The sequence below is a fragment of the Phyllostomus hastatus genome, unplaced genomic scaffold (genome assembly GCF_019186645.2).
Source record: "Phyllostomus hastatus isolate PE091 unplaced genomic scaffold, TTU_PhHast_1.1 phas_contig_196, whole genome shotgun sequence".
Taxonomy (NCBI): Eukaryota; Metazoa; Chordata; class Mammalia; order Chiroptera; family Phyllostomidae; genus Phyllostomus; species Phyllostomus hastatus.
Window position 1 is genome coordinate 37,372,008 of NW_025333709.1, and position 13,924 is coordinate 37,385,931.

Genomic DNA, 13,924 nt, shown 5'->3' on the forward strand with positions numbered 1-13,924 from the left:
GTGGCTAATATTTGCACTTAGTTGTATCCTAGCCAGCTGTTGAAAAAATGCATGCATGCTCTACATTCCAGCCTTATCGTTATATCAAAATGTTGACCTTCAATTGGATTTGAAATATCTTTCCATTATCACAGGAAATTTAAAATTACTTTAAGTGATAATTTCAACTCTTGTCAAATTTGAATGGTTGTAAAATGCAAGTTTTAACATTTCTGGTTATCTGCTTGTTTGAAAAAAAAGAATTCTCATCACTGGAACCTACCAGAATTTGAGATGATGATGAAAACATCTTGGTTAGGAATTATATAAGCAGTTAAAGCATAAAACCTTATAGAAAAGTGATGGTTACAGAAGCTAGCTAATTTTCTTGTGGACATGGTGGAAGTGCCTTGTTAGTAGGGTCGTCTCTGCAGTTAGCCAGTGCAGGGAGTGCCGTGCAGGGAGTGCCATGCAGCCCGTGAATCTCCACCAGACAATGTTACATGTTTACATAAAATTCAACGCTATTTCCCCCTCAATATTTCATATTTTATTTTATCCATGATATTTAGGCAATGTAACTTTTATTTCTCTCATTAAACCTTGTACAGTCACTTTCATTTCTCTAATTTACCCCAGGAAAGAGTAGGTCAAAAGTAGGTTTACAGTTGTTCATATGGAAAAAATAGTACAATAATTAATAAATGATAACACAAGAATAAACTTTGTTTCATGTACCCACAACTGTAAACCAACATTTGCCCCCCCCCATATGTAATTACATATAATATGGAGTATACGAAGTCTCTCCAGATGTATATAACCATATAATATGAAAAATAGAGACATTTTTTAAGAAGATACAAGATACAGGAAACATTGTGCAAAGGACAACGATGCCTCAGTCCCCTTCAAAGTAGGCACCTTGGGACCTCACACAGTTCTCCCGGTCACCATCAGCTGCCCTGTTGTATTTTCCTGAATCTCATCAATAGTCTGAAATCTCTTCCCTTTCAAATGTTATTTTAGTTTTGGGAAAAGCAAGAAGTCACAGGGTGCCCAGAAGTCTGGGCTGTAGTGGGGCTGAGTCACCTAGGTGAGTTAATGTTTTGCTAAAAAGCTCTTCACGAGATGTAATGCATGAGCAGGTGCATTGTTGTGATGAAGCTGCCAATCAGCAGTTGCCCATGGCTATGGCCTTCTAAATCACCTGAGTAGTTTCCACAGAGGAATGTTCAAGCATAATGCAAATTTGATGCAGATCTGTTGCTGTACTTGCTCAGTCATTTTGAATGCACAGCCACCATCTGATGCACCATCTGATACCATATTATGTCATATTATATGTAAAATTTTCTTTGTGTTCTATAACATGATAAAGGCTAGGAAGCATTTGGGCTGTTGAACCATAAATATCAAATCTTGTCCCCAAACTCAGTCACCTCTCCTATTCCATAATTTCCTCAAGGGGCTATACAAGAAACACTGGCAAAAGAACGTGAAATGCCATAATAGTAGTTGAGTTTCTAAGCTCCATTGGAGAATTCTCTGATAAAATAGGTTGGAATACTTTGCTTCAGTTCAGATCCTAGGGAAGTTGATGCATCATAAATCCACTTGAGATTTAAGAGACCAGTAAGATTTAAACCTGACTCTTCAATTACTGCAGCCACATAAAAAGAGTAGATCTATGGGAAACTTGGCACTCACTCTGGCTATGTCCACTCAGTCACATTCATTTGATGGCCTAGAACCTTTCTGTTCAGATTAGCATTTCTTTCTTGGTGGTGATGATTGGGGTAGGGGGCAATGGGGGTGGGTACATATACATCCACAGAAGCATGTAGAAATGGCTCCTATGTGTTCTGATAATTCAAGGAGAATATGTAATAAGCATTCTTTAAGAACTTCATTGTCTGTTCTTTTCTGCTTTCCATTTTGTATTACCATGTCAAACCTGAAATTCTCAGAATTGGGTGTAGTTATGTTTCCCAGAATGTGCTTCCATAATGACAAAGTTTTCATCATGATATTGCCTTTTGATTTATATTATAAAATAATATAAAGTTAGCATTAATTAATTTGCTCCAATGCACATTCATTCATCACAACTCCTAGCACTAATGGAGTAGAAAGAAGGAAAGAAGTTTGATTTTTGAGTAGATGTTATAAGTATTTAAATCAACAACTAACATTAATACACACACACACCCCCTACCTGATGGCAATTCTATCTTGTGAAAACATTAAGAATATTGGCCAATTAGAATAGTTTTTCCCTATAGAACTTTTACTAAATAGTTGGCTGAATTTAAGTGTTCCCCAACTTTTAAAGCTTAATAAGACTTTTCTGTATTATGAACTTTTGCTTTTGCAATGTATGAGGGAGGTGGCAATATCATAATGCGTTATGAATTATGTTTCTCTATCAATTTAAAAATGGGAAAATTATATTCTGTTTTGGACAGAAATGGAAATGAGGGTCCAAGGAAATCTTCATTTGTTCTCATAACTGGACTTTGAGGTAAATATGATTTAAAAGGAACCAACAGAATCATGTTAATCTGTTATGATGAGACAATACTTTTGGAAAGTTGCATTTGTGAAAAACTAATTTTATCAGTGAGACAGAGGCAACTGAAGGTCATCTTTGAGTGCTTCGTAGAAAAAACAAAGAAGAATGAGAAAATATTACAGGGACATAATCTTTCTTAGTATAGAAGATGGTGTACACAGCTAGAGTGCTTGGTCAGGTATTAAAAGTGAAATTGAAATAAGAGCTACCACATTATCTTGAGCTTTTCAAATTGAAAAGGCATGGAAGAATGCAGACAAGAAAATGTCAGTAAACTTCATTTTCCTCCTTCCTCCGCTCCACACTTCTCAAAACAAAAACAACAGTCTGTTCTAGAAACAAAATACTTTAAGACACAGCAAACTCAGAAATACATATAAATAGTAAAAACTGATATTAATAAATCTGACAGAAAAATAAAATTGATTACTAGTAATTTAAAAGATGTTAATCTCTGTTTGTTCTATAGAGCCAAGCAAGCAAGGAAGAAATCCAACAAAAACAGCCGTAACAACAAAAACAGCCATAACAATATAACATAACAAAACAAAAACCCTTATATTGGTTTGAAATTACTCTTTGCCCATTTTTCCCTTTATATTCATTTGATCCCAGATAGCTAATAGTAGTTCTTGAGAGTTAATGAGTGTTTAGATTCATAGGAATTATGGCTTCATAGCAAAGCAGCAAAACATAAAGAATGAAAAAAAAAACAACATTGTACTCAGAAGACATGTTTCTCCTTAGCATATTAAAGCAGAAGGAAGTCTGAGGGCAGATTGCCCAGTCAATGACTAGATATCAAGACTTCCTTGAAGCTAAAGGAATGTTAATGTGTTTTTTATCAGCACTTTCCTTGCTTTAATTGTGATTTTCATGCAGATGCATAAAAGGTTCATTGAGATGATCTACAAATAACCCTCCTGCAAGCCACACAGAGAGTGTACAGGGTTCCTACAAAGTGCTCTCTCAGAATACAGCTAAAGCATTCCAATCCTGACAAGTCATAAACTCTACCTCTTGCAGGAGCCAAAATGCTTTTCCAAGGGGCTTTGGCATTCTGTCAGTCCTTTGGAGAATCACATCAAACTCTACAATCAATATTTTTCCCATTTACCCCAATTTCTGGGTTCTTAAGTTTATAGATGGGAATGCTTTTATGATAATTATAAGCAAGGGGGAAACTCCATTTGTTTTTTTTTTTATTACTTTACACAAAAGCCAGCTGTTGAATTATTAAATAGTGGAAGTTCCTTCATTTAGTTTTGTTCTCATTTATCATTTTTAACAATGTTGGACTGAGTGCAGATGCACGTTAGGTACTGCACTAAGTGCCAGGAAGACAAAGATGGAGAATTCACAAACTTCGGATCTCTCAGTGGGTATGGGGAGACAAGAAGACTACCGTGTGGCAAATTCTTGCTAAAGGATACCTTGCATTCCAAGAGGCAAGAGCCATGTTTGTAAATGGTAGTTAACAGTAGCTTGTGTGTGTGTGTGTGTGTGTGTGTGTGTGTGTGTGTGTGTGTTTTAGGGGGGAGTGCTCAGTGTAGGAACTGTGTTGTAAGAATACAGAATTCTCATGGGAATGTAAGGACTCAAGTCCTGGACCTTGAGTATCAGTAAATATCAGGAAATCATCCCCCAACATTTGCCCCAGAAACGGGTTTAATTCTTCTTTGGTTCTCTAACTTTCTATCAGGTGTCGTTGTTCATTTAGAATCGTCTGTCACCCCCAATGCACAACCCCCCTCTTGGTACCGACCACTAATTGGCATCCTTCTTGCCTTTAGTTTACATTTCCAATACAGGGAGTTTAATCCCCATTAGGTTAGGTAAGTATCCCTGAGTTTACTCTTAATATCACTGGCCATTTCATGACCTACATCCACACAGAAGCAATTGTGTAGCAAAGAAGCAATACCAGGAATACCTATTTCAGAGGCTGAGTGTAGAATACTATGGAGGGAATATCTACCCGTTCTGGAGGGTCAGAGAAAAGTACTACTGAATATAAACTGATATCTAAACTGTGACCTGACAGGCAATAGTAGTCAGCCAAGTACAGAAGTAGAAGGAAGATACTATTATAGATAGAGGAAACAGTAGCAAAAAATGCCTAGTTCAGTATTTGGAGCATAGAAGTTCAAAGGATGACGTCTAGACATTAGTACAGAATGATCTTGAGAAGTAATCAAGGATATGATCAGCATGGTATTATATAATATCATGATGAGTTTGGAATTTTTCTGGTGGTAACAAGGGAATAATTAAGTTATTCTTAGAGGAATAAGCAAAGAATGATTCCCTGCCTAGATTTTAAGAATGAACTAGAGGTTTCAAGACTGAAAGATTGGGAGGTTATTCTATTGACATAGATAAAAAAAGGATGGTGGTCCTGCCTTAAGGAGTGAAGGACATTACTGATAATGAGGACCAAGTGAAAAGAGTTAGAGATTCACTGGGTATGTGAGTAAGAGAGAGGAAAAGTCCAAAAAGGACAACCAAGTTTCTGCCTGGAGTGATTGTGTGATGAGTGATAATAGCACCTACTCAGATAAGAAAAGCAAGAGGAGACAGAAAATGAGAGTAAGGAATGATGGCATTGTTTCCATTTATAAATGACTTACTCAACATACTCCTCTCAGCAGAAACTCAAATTTCTGGTCCCAAATTTAAGAGCACATAACTTAAATACAGTATACAAATCTGAAAAAAATAAAAATATTATTTGTTGGGCATAAGTTATTCATCAAAGAGGAAAATGTTATTACTACTCTTTGATCATTCTATTTTGGCTTAGGTGTGATAAGCTATTCTGTAACAAAAGAGTATCTGCTAAAATTTTCATTCAATCTCTTTTTGTACTTTTCAGTATGCTGAAAGAAATCTTACTGTAAAGTATGTCTACTTGCATTATATACTTTTCAGTACTATAAAAAGAAGAGAAATTGAACAAGGTTAAGATAGTTGAGCTGCTGGACTAGATATATTTGGCATTGATTTAATTCTCAGTAGAATCTTGCATGTAACAATTTGGAAAGAAGCTAGAAAGTAATCCTCTCATATTTACACTCATTAACAATGTAACATAGCACACATTTTAATAAAATAATAACAAAAATAATCTCTATGTGTCTTTTTAAGAGTGCCTCAAAGAGGAATCTTGACTCATATAACTTTTGCCTAATTAAAAATAATTGTTAAAATACCTATATCCTTTGAAGACATTGTAAAGCAATGCATTATCTTAAAGACATGGTTAATGTTCTCATTGGTTAAGTAAATGAAAGTTGCACTAAAAAATAAGCACTTTTATACATCAACAAACAACAAATGTTGAGGATGTGGAAAAAAGGAAATGCTATTCTGCTGTTGGTGGGAATGCAGACTTGAGCAGCTACTGTGGAAAAATATGGAGAACCTCAAAAAATTAAAATCAGAACTTCTTTTAGCCCAGTGATTCCACTCCTGGGAATGTATACCAAGAATCCCAAAATGCCGACACACACACACACACACACAAACATGTGCATCCCAAACTTCATGGCAGCATTTACAATCGCCAAGATCTAGAAGCAGCTCAAGTGTCCATCAGTACATGAGTGGATGAAAAGGCTGTCGTGCATTTTCAAGATGGAATGTTACACAGCAGTAAAAGAGAAGAAACTCTTACCTTGTTGTGACAGCATGGAGGAACCTGGAGAATATTATACTAAATGAAATGAGTCAGTCAGAGGAAGACAAATACCACATGATCTCACTTATATGTGGAATCTAATGAAGATAATAAACTACCAAGCAGAATAGAAACAGGAGCATAAAAACATAGAACAGAAAGGTGATGTCCAGAGGAGGGGGGAACTGGATGAAAGATAATGAAGGGACTAACCAAAGAACATTTATGTGTGACCCATGGACACAGACAATGATAAGGGGGTTGACTGAGGGAGGGGAGATGGTGGGGCGGGGGGCAGTGGGGAAGGGGAGAAAAAGCAGGTACAACTATAGTTGCATCATCAATAAAAAAATAAAAATAAGCAATTTTAAAGTGGTAGATATAAGACAACAATTGCAGAACTCACTTAATTGTACACATAAACGTGTTATAATAAACTGATAGAGCCAGGGAAGGGATGGCAACGTGTATTTGTTGGATTACTGGTAACACAATGATTTGGGAATGGACCCAATTCTTTTTTACACTGTGTGAAGTCACCAATATTACTGCGTAAGTCATGGACACTGGGATGAATGAAGAACAGGGAGAGGTCAATGCACGGTGCTTTAAGACTGATCCCCCTGAACACATACACACAGTAAAGAAGATTAGTAGGCAACAAGTTTTCTTTGACTTCAGACCACATCCCCGCATGTCTTGTCCTTTAGCTCCAAGGAAGTTCTGTTAATTTGCTAGACAAACCATAGTCCCTTTCTTCTAGATCTTTGGCAAATTATATTGTCTTTGCTGATTGGAATGTTCTGTACTACCTGGGACCTCTTCAGCTCAGCTAAAAATTTGCTACAGGTTTAATTGGGTTGGTTTTCCTCCACTTTCACCCATCCCTAGATCTGCTCTTGACAGAACAATTTCTAATTTCCCCCTGATTCTGAATTAGAGTGGCCTGAAACTTGTGTGTATACATGATGAAAACAGTTTATCTTTACTTCCTTCTGGCTTTTTATAGTTTCATATGATATAGTTGATGATTACTGAAACATCTGAGACTTTGTTACTCTTAATATATTTTTATTGGAGTCATTTATATTGGCTTTGATGAGTTAAACTTGTGGTATATTCTTATTTTCTTACTCCCAAATTTTTGGAAAAGCTGGTTCTTTTGAGTTAATACATTATAGTCTGAAGTGTGTAGGTGAAGTCTAGGAATTTATGGGGAGGTAAGGAGATGAAAGAACTTGTAACAGAAGAACAGAGATTAATGTTGCTATAGCAATGGACAACCTTCTGTTTTACAAGGTCAGTTTTTTTTTATGTAACTTACTGTAAGAGAATAATATAATGTGGCCTTCAAAGTGCTTGTTCACTTCTTGGTTTATATGACAATATAATATTATTTCAGATAAAAGTCCCTATTCATATTTATTGGTATCATTCAGAGAGGTTTGACAGTCTATGCACAATGGCAGGTCTAACTGATATGCAAAATGCATTCTTTGCACATCACTCCTAAAACTGTAATGTACATTTAGAGCCTTATATTTTCATGTGAGAAAAATTATAGTAGGCACCTATGGAAGTGAAGTATTGAGGTTAAAAAAAACTTTGCAGTACTAAACATGATTTTAAAGCATTTTTTAAGCATCTTGTTTTTTTTTTCCCAAAAGGCATAAATATCAGAATGATATATCCAATTGAAAACAATGTATTAGTGAGTTTGACCTTCAAGTACTTACAGAAAAATGTGGTAAACTCTTTGGTTTCTATTGGCATAAATTACAAATTATTTTCCCTCTCTATCTGAGAAGTATTTGAGTAGCTTTTCAAAATGATATGGGAATTATATTTTTCATCATTACATTTTTCTTGTTACAAAGAATATGAATAATGGAAAATAAATGTTAAACTTTGACATTTCAGCCAAAAATATTTTATTTCCTTGATTTAATTAGGAGTGTGTTACAGGTTGTTCCATTAATTATCTGTCACATGCTGATAATTGTATATATGTTCCAAAGGAGCACATTTTAAATTCCTAGTGACAGATACTTTTCAGAATCAGTTAGTTAACTAGGAAATTCCTTCCCTTTTCTTCTGTTTCCTTCCAATTCAAACAATGTGTGGTAAGAAAACAGACCTGGAGTATATCCAATGAAGAGAGGAAACTTCTATTATATTTATAGAAGCCTTAATACCATATTAAGATGAAAGGGGAAAGGAAAGGAAGGTATTGTTGTGTGTATAAAATCATACTTTGGTAGGTAGGCTTGTATCTGTGCTTTTAGATTTCGTATTATTCGTATAGGGCTACAGTGCAGAAAAGCAGGCATTTTGGCAGAAACTCTGTCTTACATAGCATATGTATAGTTAAGTAAACTGATGATGTTTTTCATTAATTATTACTACTTAGTAAACTATTTTTTTCAGTTATTAGATACATCTTTAATTCTTTACTGTTCTGTTTTTACTGCTACAGAGTGAGCAGTAATGTAGAATTGAATTACTGTATGAACTTCAGGGTTGGAGAGATTCATAGCTTTACTGTTTATTAACTGTCTTAACCAAGGCCAGCAGCTTACATTTTCAAAATCTTTTTTTTTAAGATTTTATGTATTTATTTATTTTTAGAGAGAGAAGGGAGGGAGGAAGAGAGAGAGAGACAAACATTGATGTGCGGTTGCTGGGGGCCATGGCCTGCAACCCAGGTATGTGCCCTGACTGGGAATCGAACCTGCGACACTTTGGTTCTCAGCCCATGCTCAATTCACTGAGCTATGCCAGCCAGGGCTCAAAATCTTTTTTAATCTCATCTGCATCTGGGATAATATAAGTACATATATCGTTGTGATCATTAAGCATCATATGTTCATTTATTAAATGTAATTAAACATTTAGTTCTTAAGACCTAGTTAGCATTTCCTATAACCATATACCACCCCCACCCCTATCCCCACCCCTTTTGGCTTTTTGTTTTATAATAATCATACGAGAGATATATAGTGGATGGTCCATAAAAAATGTTCATTGAATTTATTTAGTTACTCTTAAATGTTTCTTTTTAGTTTTGGGATGAGACAAGCAACATTCTTTTTTCTTTCTTTTTATTGAGTTTATATGGGAAGCACTGGTTAACAAAAATACACAGGTGTCAGGTGCGCAGTTCTACAGCACATCATCTGCATGACTGTCCTTGTATTTACCACCCAAAGTCATGTCTCCAGTCCATCACCACTTATCCTCCCTATACCCTTCCCCACCTCCCCCCAACCCCCCTCCCCACAGCACTCACCACACCATAGTCCATGTTCATGGGTTTTTGAGACAGACTCATACACTCAGACCAACAGCTGTCATGCGTGGAGAGTGGGGCTGCTGCGGGGGATGGAAGGATACAGCAAAAAAAAAAAAAGGAGAAAAGCAATGTTCTAAAGTGCTGCCTTTATATTTTGGGCACATTCATGCATTCATAGCTTGGGTAAGTGAACATTGTGTATAAATGGTTAGGAGAGAAAATAACTCAATTTAGTTCACATATTTGTTTTACCTATAATGTACACAGAATGCTCTATGAGGCTGTTTGTTTCCTCAAGGAATTACAGTCTGCTATTCTTGGCAGAGAGAATAGCCAAACCAGTATGCATTTGACTCTGGCTTGGTGAAATGTGGTCTCATGCAAGTGCTGTGTGTAGTACTTTAAAGAAGGAGGAACTGGCATTCTCAGTGTGGGGTGGGGATAGGGAAGAGGGGAGGATAAGATGGTATCTTCACTAACTCTTGAAAAATCCCTAGGTTCCTTTACAAGCATAGATGGGAGATGCTGGAGGAAGGAGGATGTTCTATAATTGAATTATATGTGAACAAATTTATAATTGGGGAAAATTATGACATTCTCATCAGACAGTGAATAGTTTAGTTTAACCAACAATAAGAACATGAAGAATGAAATAGTGTGGGTGGAAGTTGCAAAGGTAGGTTGTAGCTATTTTATCAGGGGCCTTAAATGTCAGGGTGAGACTTCATACATAATTTTGTCTGTGGTTGGGACTCTGGAAGCTCCTGATCAGAGTTGCAGTTTAGAACCTGTGGAGATTATGTGGGGAAATTGTAGGGTAGGGGGGACTTGAAAGTGGAGAGATCAGTTAGGTTATTGCTGTAGGGCAGAAAGTAATGAGTGCCTGAGCCAGGGAGATAGCGATGGGATGGAAAGGAGAGGGGTGATGTGAGAAATGTACAGAGACTGAATCTGCAGTGCTTGGCTACTAATTGGATGTAGGAAGTGAGGATGAGGGAAAAATCAAAGATGCCTAGGTGACTGGGTGGTACCATTCACAGAACTAGAATTCAAGAAGAAGCTTTGGTTTTAGGGGGAAAGATGATAAATTTGGCCCAGGAAATACTGAGTTAGAGGTGTAAATATGTAGCATACTCTTACATATGAATCTAAATATCAAGAGAAGTTAGAAATTTTTAGCATAATGGTGATAAGTGAAGCCACTGAGTTTTATGAGATTGCTAAAGCAGAGAAGAGAATGAGCATACCCTTACCTTTAGAGAAGGCAAAGTATGAGCCACTGAAGGTGATCAAGGCAAACTATGAGCCACTGAAGGTATTGGTACATTTGGTAAATTGAAAGGGAGTCCCAAACTTGTCTTACGCTTTTTCTCTTTAGCAGCCTCTGCTAATGCTAATCCACATAACATTCATACATATGTAGTAAGATAATGACAGAGCATGAGAAAGTGAAAGTGTTTTTGATTCTCAATGATAAATTAGTGATGCAGTGATCTTTCTCAAATGCTCTATATATAAATAGAGCAATTAATATGGGTTTGGGTTTATGAGAATATACGACGGTGTTGAGAAAATATGACTAAGTTTAGTGAATTTCTTCTATTTTTGAAATTTAAGTTCCCTGTTTCTTTTTTTATCATTGGTTAATTGTAAACTGTCAGGCTAAAGTAGTGCTGACATGATCACTCATTAACAGTGTATAATATTTTAAAATATTCATTTCTGGGATGTTGTAATACTTTTTTTTTGATCCTCATCTGAGGATATGTTTATTGATTTTAAAGAGAGAGACGGAAGGAAGGAAGGAAGGAAGGAAGGGAGGGAGGGAGGGAGGGAGGGAGGAAGGAAGGAAAAGAGAGAGAGAGAGAGAACCTTGATGTGAAAGAGAAATATCGATTGGTTGCCTCCTGTTCACACCTCAACCCAGGATCAAACCCTCAATCTAGATGTGTCCTGACTGGGATCAATCCTTTATCCATAGGGTGTATGGGGCAAATTTCCAACCACCTGAGTGACCCTACCAGGGCTACATTTTTAGAATAATAGGAAAACACTGGGATGTTTTTGGATCAGGCTTGGAAATTAAGAATTAAACTAAATATTATATATTATAATAAACTTTAAGTGAATGGGTATAAATATCTTTATATATAGACTATAGCAAAATGTGAAGACTTGTTTAAATACTTAAGTCATTTTAAGATTTAAGAATTATACTATAGTAAAAACATCATTAATGATAAGTACATCAAACTAGCCTTGAAATATGAGAAAAATAAATTAACATTATTTGCACCATACTTTCTTAGCTATAAAAATATTTATATCCACCTTAGTTTTTACTTTCAAAAGTAAATACATTAAAAGTTTCATTCTTTAAAAATTTAAGAATTCAAAAACAAATTGACTTTTTAAGTTTCTTAGAAGCCATTAGTCATATAAAAGTAATTTATTTCCACAGTTTTATTTCTCAAAGGAAAATTATATACTTTATTTATCTATATTAAATAATATGATCATTTATAGCCATATAAAATAATGTGATTATTTATAAGATATTATTTGAATGGCCTATGAAGATATCTGTTTATTTCTTACTGATGTTTTTATTTTTGTTTTCAGATTTGTTTATCATCTTAAAATAAACATCTATGACAATATAGCATTGTTGAAGAGCTACTTGTATGAGATCTGTTTTTATATTTACCTCATTTTTAGTTGACCTGCATATATATGGTCCATACCCATAGGCTTACCTATAATTACAAGTATATGTGTAAGATTTTTTAAAAAGATTTTATTTATTTATTTGTAGAGAGAGAGGAAGGGAGGGAGAAAGAGAGACAGAAACATCAATGCTTGGTTGCCTCTCATGTGGCCCCCACCGGGGACCTGGCCCACAACCTAGGCATGTGCCCTGTCTGGGAATCAAACTGGTGACCCTTTGGTTCACAGCCTATGCTCAATCCACTGAGCTACACCAGCCAGGGCTATGTGTGAGATTTAAATGGCAGAATTGATTAGGTAACACATGAATAGAACTCTAGATGGAAATTTTGTTAAAGTCTTTTTTTGTGTTGTATTGTAGCTCAGAGAATGTGGAATTTTTATAAAACGTTACTGTCAATCAAAAAAATTATTAATTGAAAATTTCAAGGGCTGGTTTTTGGCTTTTGTTTTTCATGTTACATAATGTCTTATTTATTTTTCCTTATAAGATTGTGATTTTGACTTCGAGTTATGGGGTCATGTGGCAAGGGTATTTTGGTAAGAGGATTGGTAGTCTCGTTCTCTGGCCCTGCCAGATTTAGTGGCTTCATCTCTTACAGTTCTCATGCCTGTGCCTGGTTCTAAAGATTGAACTACAGCAGTTAGTTGTCTTAGTTTGTGTTCTCATTACCATGCACTTCTCGCCTTTTTGTGGTCTTTCTAACTCCAGGCCATATTTTAGTTCTTAGCACTTGGGGTATGAGGCAGTGTAATTAATAACCAGGAGGATGGTTTCTTGGACCAGAATGCCTGGCATTGAGTCCTGACTCCTCCACTTTCTAGATGTGTGATCTCTGTATGCTTCTCTCCTCTTATTTTTCAAACAGGACTAATAACAATAACAGCTCACAGTGTTCTATTAAAAGAGTTAATCCATATCAACTAAAAATATTGTAGCATACAGTTAGCAATGTGCTAGTGAGTCTTATTTTTTTCTGTTCTACTTTATCCTAATATATTCTCTGGAGTCACTTCCTCTAGGGAGCCTTCCTTGATTCCTAGAGGCTGGGATAGGACAACACTATTATACTTTGTCTATTTACTCATCTGGTTTCTTCCTTGGACTCTGTTTCAAAACAAAGGCTGTATCTTTCATCTTTAAATCCCAAGCACCTAAAATTGTGTATGGTGTGTGGAAGGTACTCAACATTTGTTGAATGAGTGTATTAATTAATGGGATTTTTTGAGATATGTGCTGTTGTGTGGGCATTTTTATCAATGAAATAATGGTGTCTACATAAATGACCAGGCATGCTGTAACAAAGGTCATTGAACGGAAAGGCTTGCAGAGCAAGATGCTAAGATTCTGGAATCATGTGGTTTATTTATTCAGGAGTGGGCTTGAAGCCCAGGAAAAAGCTATTGGGTAGGTATAAACAGTTAGCGTAGAGCCTGTGGGATGGATGGATGACACTTTCTTAATTCTGTTTTGTTTGATGTTGCCATCTCCTGATTCATTCTCTGATGCATCAGTTATTTCTGCTGATGGTGTGGTTACCAATACCAGATAAGCAAGGAATCTCAATAGTAAAACAGGCTTACTTTGTTAGAGAGATGCAGAGACGCACACACTTGACCACAGCTGTATCCCACTGCTTAACAAGTGGAGCTGCTCTGGCTTCATCTTTGT

General features: G+C 36.0%; 1 protein-coding gene across 13 annotated transcripts in view; it reads left to right on the forward strand.

Annotated features, from left to right (window-relative positions):
• The window catches only part of ADGRL3 (adhesion G protein-coupled receptor L3), a 761,150-nt gene that overhangs the window by 289,298 nt on the left and 457,928 nt on the right, over positions 1 to 13,924 (forward strand). The window lies entirely within an intron of this gene.